The following is an 11892-nucleotide window of genomic DNA, read 5'->3' as shown; positions in this document are numbered from 1 at the left end:
GCAAAGAAAAAAAAGTTTTTGCTTGAATTTTCCTGTGCATGCGTGCTTTGCCTGCATGTATGCGTGTGTGCCGTGTGTATGCGTGTGCCATGTGTATGCGTGTGTGCCATGTGTATGCGTGTGTGCCCTGTGTATGCGTGTGTGCCATGTGTATGCGTGTGTGCCCTGTGCATGCATGTGTGCCATGTGTACCCACAGAGGCCAGACGAGGGCATCAGAGCCCTGGAACTGGAGTTACAGTTACAGATAGTCGTGAGCTGCCCTGTGGGTGCTGGGAACCAAACTCTGGTCCTCTGCAAGAGCAGCCCAAGCTGTGAGCTGCTGAGCCTTCTCTCTCCAGCCCCAGCATACTGCTCCTAGCGCACCTTCCCCTAGGCTCACTAGCCCTGTTCTGAGTCCTTCCTCTCTCTTTGTAAAATGTATTTTTAACCACCTGCCCCCACCCCTGCCCCAAAGAGAACACTGTAACAGGTGGTGCCCTGTACTCAGCTCCCCTCCTGCTTTCTGTTAACCATGTATTCGATGTAGCTTTAGTTTATCAAAGAGCACGCATTTAAGATTATCTTACCCCAGGCCCCTGACAAGGCTCAACAGGTAAAGGTGTTTGCTACCACGCCTGCTGGATGGAGTTTGATCCCCACCACCCACTTATTGAAGACAGAGAATTGACTGCCTGCAAGTTCACCTCTGACCTTCACATACTAAATTAATGAAGGTTAAAAGTATTTTTTAGCTGGGTAGTGGTGGCACACGCCTTTAATTCCAGCCCTTTGGAGGCAGAGGCAGGAGGATCTCTGGTGAGTTCGAGCCAGTCTGATCTACAGAGTGAGTTCCAGGACTGGCTCCAAAGCTACAGAGAAACCCTGTGTAGAAAAAAAAAATCAAAATCAAAACAAAACAAGTACTTTTTAAAATATTATTTTAACCCATACCTGTGATCCTAGCACCCAAGAGGCAGAAGAAGGTCTCTGTGAGTTCTAGAGTTCTAGGCCAGCCTGGTCTACATAGATAATTAGTTCCAGGCTAGCCAGAGCAACATAGTATCCCACCACCACCAAAAAGTATGGCATCCAACCTTCCACCCCTCCATTTCTCTCCATCCCCTTCTGGCAGGGAGAGTGGAGTCCCCGATGCACCACACTCAAGGTCTAGTGTCTGCAGTGATTGACCATATCCCCAATGAGGGGCAAGGCCTGACCCATCCTCCCACAGGAGGCCAAAGCACTGAAGGTTGTTGCGGGGACTCCCAGTGGCTCTGGAGTTAACGGGGCCAGGTCCTGCACCCCGCATCCCGCGAAGGGGCTGCAAGGCTAGTTCCTAAACTCCTCAAACTATACTGCCTCAACGCATCCCAACGCCCGTAGTATTGGAGCCTTTCTCTGCCCAGCCTCTCACCTGCATTCTCCCCTAAGCAGACTAAAGTTTGGGGCACAGACCTCAGCCTAATCCAACACACAGTCCCATCACCCCCAGTCTGTGAAATCCAGCTCGTCCTGCGCACAGCCACGTCCTCACGGGGTGCCGGGTCAGATGAATGCGGCACCATTTCATCCGCCCCTGCGCCCACCCTTCGGCGCTATGTCCTGGTTTCTTCAGCCCTGCTTTATCAAAGCAGCACTAAGTGTCAAATCAAATCACCCATTGAGCCTCCAGGGCCAGTTTCCATCCCAGTACTCACCAGCAGCCCTGGGGGCCCTGGGAGCCGGTGCCACTCTCCCAGAGCAGACCGGAATCTGGAATCAGGTGGCAGCTTGGGTACTTTCCAAACCATATCCTTCAGGCCAGGTTCACTGAATTATGTTGAAACTCGTCTGCAATCAAGGAGTTTTGAAAAGTCTTTTTCTCACCCCTTTAAAGTTCTTTCATCCCCTTGTGAAGAGCGCTCCAAAACCGTACCGCATGGAGACAGGCAGTCAGACATCTAGCCCCTTTAGCAATTGATGGTATTCACCTGCAAGGCGGCGCCTGGCTCTCTCTCAGCTCCGCCTCGGGAGAGGAAGCAGCTGGCAAGGGGGCAAAATTAAGGAAATTGTTCTAGGAAGAAAAGATGCGAGGAGAGAAACCGAAGCGGGCTGGGCGGGGGTGGGGGTGGGGGATCAACTTTGAATACTCAGGAGTGCAAATCGCACTTTCAGACGCTAATTGATACTGTCTGCTTACACACACTGTGCGAGGCGGTGGCGCGCAGAACCACAAGACTGGGTTTGGACCTTCTTTCTGGGCAAGCTGAATCAAGGGTCCGAAAGTTTGGAATCTGTGCTAAACTTAGAGCCCAGGTTAGTGTCCTCAGAGGGCAGAAGAGGCTGTGGGATTTCCTGAAGCTGAAGTTTCAGGCAGTTGTGAGTTATTCTGGGGGTTACTGGGAATCAGCCCGGGGCCTCAGTAAGAACTGCCAATGCATTTAACTGCTGAGGCAAGAAACTAGTTCCGGCTGGTGACATCTTTTCTTTCTTTCTCTTCTTTGCTCTATATTTTCTGCACACTTAGAAAAAAAGACTGGATTTACCTAAACGTTCTTTTGGCTAAAATGCTTTTTGTTTGTTTTGTTTTGAAACAGTCTGACTGCGTAGCCTGGCTGGCTTGGAATGCATAGACCACGTTATCCTTAGACTCACAGAAATCTGCCTGCTTCTGCCTCCCAAGTACTGAGATAAATTTGTTTTTTCAAGCCAGGGTTTCTCTGTGTAGCTCTGGATATCCTGAAACTTGCTCTGTAGACCAGGCTGGCCTTGAAAACACAGAGATCCACCTGCCTCTGCTCCCCGAGTGTTGGGATCAAAGGTCTGCGGCACCTCCACCCAGCTGTTTTTGAGTCTGGAAACAGACAGGGTTTCATCAAGTCCAGGATAACCTTGAACTCACTATGTAGCTGATGACGACTTTGAACTTCTGATCCTCCTTCTCCACCTCCCAAGTGCTAGAATACAGGCAAGTGCCACCATGCTAGAGTTGCATGGTGCAAGGGAACAGACCACAAACGCATGCTACGCAAGCACTCTGCTGCCTGAGCTGCATCCTCGGCCCAGCATCTAAGCATCCCAGACTGTGAGGTTCACTGCAGGGCTGCCTGAGGCCGAGGTGACAGAGTAAAGCCAGCGTCAGAGAGGAAGATGACTGGGGGCAACGACGGAAAGCAATGGAATTGAGTCGAAAAAGAAGCTAAGTGCTTTGATTTTGTTGTTTCTGATGATTTTGTGTTATTGATTGTGAGTTCTTTTGGTGCTGCTGCTGCTGTTGTTTTTGTTAATTTTATTATTTATTTATTTGTGGTGTGTGTGTGTGTGTATAAAAACTTGTAGGAGTTGGTTTTCTTCCTCCTACCATGAAGGTCCTGGGAATCAGATTCAAGTCTTCAAGCTTTACCCAATGAGACATCTCCCCAGGCCTCCAGTGTTTCGTGCTGAGCTGGCTCAGCAAACTGAGCAAGGGCTCTCTAACAGGCCCCAGCATGGCTAACATGGCACCAGCAGGTTTTACCCCTTCCCCTCCCCTTTCCCTTGCTAAATCATTCGATTACATTCCCAAAGCTAGCTCCCAAAGTCTGTCCCCTTATTTGCCCACTTCGTTATGCCTTACTAAAATTACTATCAATACACCAAGGTCCAGCAATCAAAATTCATACATTGACTGTGCTGGCTCCCAGGTCCACTCAGGACTTCTTGGCTCATCCTAACACAGCCTTCCCCTTTTCTCTCCTTAAAAGCCCACTCTTGTGAAAAAGACCTGCTGTCTGTCTTTGTCTGATCTGGAGGCCCCCAATGCTTGTAATAAACCTCCTTTGCGCTGAGAACTTCGTGTGGGATGTTCTGTGTTTCAGGAGTGAATCAAAGACACAGGGTCACTCCCAGATGAATTTTAGGCTCCCCGGAAGCAGAGAGGAACAGTTTCTCTGAACTGCTGAACCCCGAACAGCATGCAGAGGTGCGTTTATTGATGGCTATACAAAAGGTGTTTTTTTGGGTAAAACAATTCCCGATGCCAAAGGTCCTGATCTAATCCATGTGTCCTTCTGAAGGGGAGCATCAAGCCCCTGCCACTTTAGTCCTTACTGTGCACTGTTTGCAGTGCCCAGCAATCCAAGACCTCCAGGTGTGCCAGGATGGTCCTGCGACCAAAGCCGTGCAAAGGCCGAGCATGAGTATGACATCTATACCACACTCGCATCTTCCCAGCCGTTGCTCCCTCCTTCTGGAACTTGAGGAAGGGCCCAGTCAATCTTTTAAGTTTCCTGGCTGTAGGACAGCCACTGCCCAAGATAGATGGCGTCCGCTTGTTGTGAAATCTCCTCAGACAAGACAACCTTGTCCTCCCCAATCCCATTAACAGTCCCCTTCCAATCTCCAGAGGAAAAACCCTGCCACTAGGGTCCAGAATCATCTGGCTATGGGCGGGGGGGGGGGGGTCCTACTCTTCCTTTACTTCTTCCTATGCAATCTCAGAAGAGTTTCAGACTCGCCCCTCCCCCGCCCCAGGTCCATGGAAGACTGGCGAGAGCAGCGGCCACTCCTTGCTGGATTCCCACAATTTTCGAGCCCATTTTCCTCAGCAGCTCCAGCTGTAACAACTGCTGTCCGTGCCACAACCATTTATGGTTCCAGATAATAAGTCTAAAAGGAACTGTGTGCTCACTTTATTCTTCTTTTCTAGACCTGTTTACCAGAATGGAGCCTTCTACAGTGGCAGAAAAGAAAGAGTATGCTAACTGACAACTTGACACAACCCAGACAACCTGGGATGAGAGACTCAGTGAGGGATTGTCTGCAACAGTTAGCCTGTGGGGGTTTCTGTGGTGGGTTGTCTGGATTCACTTGACTAAAATGGGGGATACCCACCCACTGTGGGCAGCACCATTGCCTAGGCCACTGTGCGCAGCACCATTCCCTAGGCCACTGTGGGCAGCACCATTCCCTAGGCCACTGCGGGCAGCACCATTCCCTAGGCCACTGCAGGCAGCACCATTCCCTAGGCCACTGCGGGCAGCACCATTTCCTAGGCAGAGGGCCCTGGGCTTATCACAAGAAAGCATGCATTTGTTTCCCCTCTGCTCTGTGGAATATTCCTTTACACTATGTGAGTATATGCCACTGTGATTGGGTTAATAAAGAAGCTGACTAGCCAATAGCTGGACAGGTAGAGGTTAGGTGGGACAGGCAGACAAAAAGAGAGTACGGAGAAGGAGAGAAGGAGGATCTCAGAATCGTTAGGAGACACGGAGAGAAGGAGATGAACTTGTTGTACTGGGAAAAGGTACCGAGACGTGGCAGAGCGTAGGTAAGAGATATGGGTTAATTAAGTTATGAGCTAGTTAGTGACAAACTAAGCTGTCGGCCAAGCATTTATAATTAATAAGTCTCTGTGTGGTTATTTGGGAACTGTCTGGTGGGACAGAAAAGTCCACCTACATATGGTACCTGCCATCAGGCAACATAGATTCACACAAGACCCGAGAAAGCTTTGAAAAAAAAAAAGAGGTTCCAAATACATAAAAACAGTGTCAAATGCATCTTCTTGATAACTACTTTTTCTCGATGCTAGCAGTGAACAGAGACTCAGCTCCTTTAAGAGGTGGCTTCCTGGCTTGGTGCTAGTGGCTAACATGAGTGTGGCTCTTTTAAGAGGCCCTGCTACTGAACGCTGAAATGGGTTTATGAACAGTGGGTGGCAGTGTGGGCCCAATAACTCCCCAGAGCTGAAGTGGAAAACATAGCTCCTGCTGATACCTCTGCCATGAAGCTAGGCTCTCAGGGAACCAAGGAGAGAGGAGCCAGCAGCTAATGCTGTTTGCCAGCACATTTGCTGGAGACTAACATAGCAATTTAAGATTCATCTCATGCCAGGTGGTGGTGGCAGCACACACTTTCAATCCCAGTACTTGGGAGGCAAAGACAGGCACTCTGTGAATCGGAGGCTAGCCTGGTCTACAGAGTGAGTTCCGGGATACCCAGGACTGTTATATAGAGAAACCTTGTCTCAGAAAACCAAAAACAACCCCACAAAGATTTGTCTCGTGCAACCGAAGAACAATACAGATGCTCAGTAAAGACAGATCCAGAGGAAAGAAGCCTCTAAAAGGGTTACAGTGTGTTTAAAAATATGCATGTGCTGGGATAGTAGACACTCTTGGCTCTTACATACTGTTTGAGTCTGGGGTCTCCTTCGGCGTTTCCTCAGACCCTTCTGCCCTCTGCTTGCCTTGGCCCATGCATGGCAAGAGCCCAGAAGACCTCCATACTCCTTGGCTTTACAACTCTGTCTTTCTCAGAATCCTTCCCAATCATGACTATTTTTTGGAGACAGTCTTGCTATGCAGCCCTGGCTGACAGAGTCTACTTGCTGTGTAGACCAGTCTGCCTTTGAAATAAAAAATAAAAATTTAGACAATTTTGTGTATGAGTTATTTTTTTCCTGTCTGCATGTTTGTGTCCTGTGCTTGCTGGTGCCACAGAGTTTAGAAGAGGTTGTCGGAGCCCCTGACACTGGAGTTGCCAATGGCTGTGAGCTCAGGTCCTTCCTGAGAGCAGCAAGTGCTCTCGCCAGCTCAGCTAACCCTCTAGACCCCTGCTCTTTTGACTATCTCTTGTCTCTTTTTAAATCTACCGAACTAGAGTAAAGACCAACACCCAAAATTCTTTGGTCAAATTAAGTAAGCTTTATCTTACATTAGACAAGGCTAGCTCCCTAGAGCGGGGTCTGAGAAAATGGTGTTGCACATAGGAAAAAATGGGGCTTATATAGTCCCTCCCAAATGCCAAGGCTAGGGGCTTTCCAAGAGGTTTTTGTTATGTAGGAACTTGGCAGAATATTTCAAAATGATTTGACTGAACATCATATCAGGGTAGAAGTTAGGGTATAGAGTGTGGAACTTATCAGGTTCCAGAAAATGGGTCAAGGTGGGGTCAAATGCAAGTTTTACAGGAAACTGGAATGAATTTATCTTGACCTTGTAATAAGACAGCTTTTCATCTTGAGACTGGTCTTAAACCAGGCTGGTCCGTCACTGTCTCCTGAGTGCTGGGATTACAGGCAAAGGCCACCACACCAGACCCCATCTTCTCTGCTGAGGAAAGGGTCTGGCTGCCCACAGCGAGAGCACGCCATAGATGGGCTGGACCTTCCTGGCTGTCTGGAAGGGCAAGATTTCCTTCCGCCTTTGCCATCTCTCAGAGGGCATATGCTTGTTCACCAAGCAAATCGCTCATTCTCCTCCTCCTCTGTGGGGAGATTTTCCCGGTCATGGGGAGATCTGGAGTCACCAGTGCTCCACCCACCCACCACCATCCTGTCTGCTCAGACACAGACACACTGGCTTCGTGTTAATCTCCGAAACAGGAAGCATGCTCTTGACTCAGGACCTGGCATTCCTGACTCCTTCCTTATATTATACTTCATCTTGCTTCCACCTAATGTCGCTTCCTCCTTGACCTGGCCTCGTTCTCAACCTCAGCTCTCACCTGGCTCTGCATTTGCTTCTAAGCACAAAGCACTGTCTTTATTGTTGGTGTTCTGAGTCACGTGGGACAACTGCAGAAAGAGAGATGTTGTCAGATGTATTGATGTTGCTCAGCAGCGGGGTGGAACAGTCTCCGATGGACTGAACCACAGATAGCTGCGAAAAATCATATTTATTGATTGTTATACAAAAGTTTTTGTTGTTATTTTTTGTCATTGTTGTTTGTTTGTTTGTTTTGAGACAGGGTTTCTCTGTATTGCTTTGGCTGTCCTGGAACTCTCTCTGTAGACCAGGCTGGCCCCGAACTCACAGAGATCCGCCTGCCTCTGCCCCCCACCCAAGTGCTGGGATTAAAGATGTGTGCCACCACTGCCGGGCCACAAAAGTTGTTTTTAAAACAAAACGAGTTCCTCCAAGCAAGGTCCCTGATCTCGCCTGTGTGTTTTGTGAAGTGCAAACTTCACACCTCTGCAACATCGGTGCTTATCGGACACTGTTTGAGGTACTCAATAATGCAAGACACTCCAGCTGTGCCAGGACGGTCTTGTGACCTACGCCATGCAAAGGTCGTCCAGCTCCTTTAGAAGGAAAGCTCTGTGGATTCCAGAAAACAATCGCTGATCAGATGCAGGTTTCCTCGGGGTTTCTGTGAACCTAAAATTAGTCCTAGGGCTTTGGGGTTGACGCCAGATGCAAGAAGGGCTTTGCTACTTTTCTGCTACACTGTATGTATGGCTGATTCACTTCTCCAGCCGGGAAGTAATCTTGATCAGGAAGGACCAGATAGGGTGTTGGTAGCACCCTTGGGACCTGCTGATGAGGAATTAATTTTCTCTCTAGCCAGCTCTCAGCACGAAGGTGCCTCCGGCGAAGCAGTAGTCACTACTGAACATTGTCTCTTCTCTTCCACCACTCTCTGGGATGGCGGAGATCTGGGCCAGATGTAGCCAGGACTGAGTCCTGACTGACCCTCATCCTCTGCCTGCTGTGGATGTTCCATGTTATGGCACAGGCATTGTTGCCATGATGGGAACACGGGGCTGGAATATCGTTCTGTACTTGGGCGAAGCTCATTAGACACCCCTCCTGGTTGGCTCGAGAGGCCCTGTACATTTCCTGTTGTATATTTACCCACCAATTATAGCATTGTATACTTTTCTCAATAAACATGGGACCAACTCACAGACAAAATAGCTAAACTTTTTTTGTGTGTGTGGTTTTGTTGTTTTATTTTGTATTTATTTATTTACTTTTGGGGTTTTGAGACAGACACTCTCTTGGAACAACCCTGACTGGCCTGGAATTCACTAGATAGACCAGGCTGGCTTGGATTTACTGAGATCCACCTGCTTCTGCCTCCTGAGTCTATAGTGGTGTGAGCCACTATGCCTTGTTTTGTTTTTGTTTTAAGATTTTATTTATGGGGCTGGAGAGATGGCTTACTAGTTAAGAGCACTTGTTCTCGAAGAAAACCAGAGTTTGACTCCTAACACCCACATTGCTGCTCACAACTGGCCATGACTCCAATTCCAGGGGACATTCTCTTCTGACCTTTAAGGGTACTAAGTATACCTGGTGATGCTCAGACAGACATGCAACAAAACATTCATAAATAAAATAAATGAATCTGCATCTTTTTGCTTGACGTTGTTTCTTTTTCTTTTTGCACTTTTCCTTTTTGCAATTATAATAAATTTACATCCTTGAAGTAACTGAGTTGAGAAGACCCACCCTGAATGTGGGTTCCACTATTCTGTGGGTTGGGCTCAGGACTGAATGAAGAGTTAGCGGAGCACTGTCCTGCATCAACTAGGCCATCCATCTCTGCTCTTGGCTGTGACGGTAACACGACCAGTTGCTTCAAGGTCCTGCCACCTTAACCCTGCTGGAATGACACTCTTCCGCACTTCAACTGCTTTGGTTGGGGTGTTCTGTTACAGAAACAGAAAAGCAACTAAGACAGTCTCAAAGATAAACAGTGTCCCCTTGACACTTGGAGGAGAGCCCTGTCCCAGAATGCCTTACCCCACAAGACCTTAGATACCTTAAAGCTGGAGCTACTGGTTGTGAAGAGATACAAGGGGGCCAGACATTTAAGACTCTGTCCTAAAATGGTTGGGCTTAGAAATTTTCCACTTCATTCTAATGGAAATATAATATGCACCACACCGAAATGGTAGGTTAAATGTCCGAGTCAGGATCTCATAGGTCTCAGGCAGCCCAGCCTGGCCGCCTCAATCTTACTCTGCAGACTGTGAACTTTTTAATCATTCTGCATCTACCTTGCCAGTGCTGAGCTACAGGTGTGGCCCCCACTTTCAGTTTATTTGGTGTGGAGGCTGGGGGGCTTTGTGAGATCTCACTAAGCACTTCACCGACCGAGCCCCAGCCCCGGCCCCTTAAATGCATTCGGATCTGGTATCTTCAGCTTGCTCTGTGGCAGAGTACTTAGCTAGCATGCTCAAGGTCCTGATATCACATGCTCGATATCAAGCCTTGCAGAAAAGAAGAGGAGGAAGGTTGGCCATGGTGGCACACGCAGCCACCAATGAGGCTGTGCCCTGTCTGAGGTCAACCTGGACACTGGAGATCAGAATGGCCCTGTGTGAACTCGTTCTCTTTGCCATGCCATGGAGGTTCAGCCTCTTTCAGCAAGACTGATGTGGCCAGACTTGGTGACTCCCATTGCCCTCTCTGACCCGAGGGTCACTCTGCAGGTAACATTGGCGGCTCAGGGTTAGGGCAATATCATGATCAACGGTCCTCCTAGATACATTTTGCATGCCCAGTTCATACAGCGTACCATAAAGCAGTCCAGGCAAGGGCAGTTTCTTGCCCAAATGGCTAGACTTGTCACACTGAAGGCAAATTCCATAACAAGTTTCTTCAATGCCCGGCAACCTCTCTGAAGTAATTGGTACTGCCAGAAGCAGACATGTCTTACCGTTGAGAAAAGTCTAAGTTCTTAAAACATTTTAAATGCCAAATTCTGTATGTTGAAGATTATCTAACTGAAATATACCTCTGTATATCTAGGAAACCTAACTAACATGACTAAAAGTTTGGTTATTATTGATGACTATTAATCTGTATTTCTTTTTTTTAATATATATTTTAATATTTATTTATTTATTATGTATACAATATTCTGTCTGTGTGTATGTCTGCAGGCCAGAAGAGGGCACCAGACCCCATTACAGATGGTTGTGAGCCACCATGTGGTTGCTGGGAATTGAACTCAGGACCTTTGGAAGAGCAGACAATGCTCTTAACCTCTGAGCCATCTCTCCAGCCCTAATCTGTATTTCTTAATTATACATTACATGTTTAAATGAGCTGCACAAACACAATACCTTAAATAAGAGCAGAAATACATACACACAGTGTAACAAAACTGACCTTAAATCTGTATCAATAGACCAAGATCCATTCCAATGCAAAGTATGCATCTCTACATCATATCTGCCCTGTTTATTTATTTATTTATTTATTTTTTTGGAAATTGACTGTGATCATTAATGACTTATAAGCAATCCCCCTTAAGTAAAAAATAAACATTTATAAACAATCATTTTGGGAATTTGGGTGTTTTTCTCTCCAAATTGCTTCCTCCTGTTTGTTGGGTGAAGTATTTTTTTTAATTTTATTATTATTTATTTATTAAAGATTTCTGTCTCCTCCCCGCCACCGCCTCCCATTTCCCTCCCCCTCCCCCTCCCCCAATCAACTCCCCCTCTCTCCTCAGCCCAAAGAGCAGTCAGGGTTCCCTGCCCTGTGGGAAGTCCAAGGACCTCCCACCTCCTTCCAGGTCTAGTAAGGTGAGCATCCAAACTGCCTAGGCTCCCATAAAGCCAGAACGTGCAGTAGGATCAAAACCCAGTGCCATTGTTCTTGACTTCTCAGCAGTCCTCATTGTCCGCTATGTTCAGCAAGTCCGGTTTTATCCCATGGCATCCATCTTTGGAAGGCTGGACAGAAAACTCCATTCCAAGATCCCTCCCCTGGGAGTTGCCTCAGTCCAAACTCCACCTCCAAGAAAGCCCGCTAAAGGGTGACCCCCTCCCCAGGGAGGGTCAAGACCACTCCCACAGGCTACTTAAACTGCTCCCCAGAGAATAAACACGTGGTCTCCCCTCTTTCTCTCTGGTGGTTGTGTTGGCTCTCCCCCCACCCTCTACCCCTGTGTTTTCTTGGGACCACCCAAGAGCGCAGGCGTCCAGTTAAACCTGAATATCTTTTAATTGGGTTTGATTTGGTCTGATTGGGATTATTTGCGTTGGCGGAGAGGTTTGTTGGTAAGAAAATACTTAGATTTGGAGGTCCCGCGGCGGGGGGTGGGGTGGGTGGGCTGTTTTTCCCATGGGCCCAGGGCCACGTGTGAAAAGGCCCTTCTCATACACGCTCTCTGCCAGGCTAAGATCCACTTTGTCTTGGGAGTTCCC

Source organism: Microtus pennsylvanicus, chromosome 11 (genome assembly GCF_037038515.1).
Source record: "Microtus pennsylvanicus isolate mMicPen1 chromosome 11, mMicPen1.hap1, whole genome shotgun sequence".
Classification (NCBI taxonomy): domain Eukaryota; kingdom Metazoa; phylum Chordata; class Mammalia; order Rodentia; family Cricetidae; genus Microtus; species Microtus pennsylvanicus.
The sequence above is the reverse complement of the archived record's forward strand: the minus strand, read 5'-3'. Positions refer to the sequence as shown.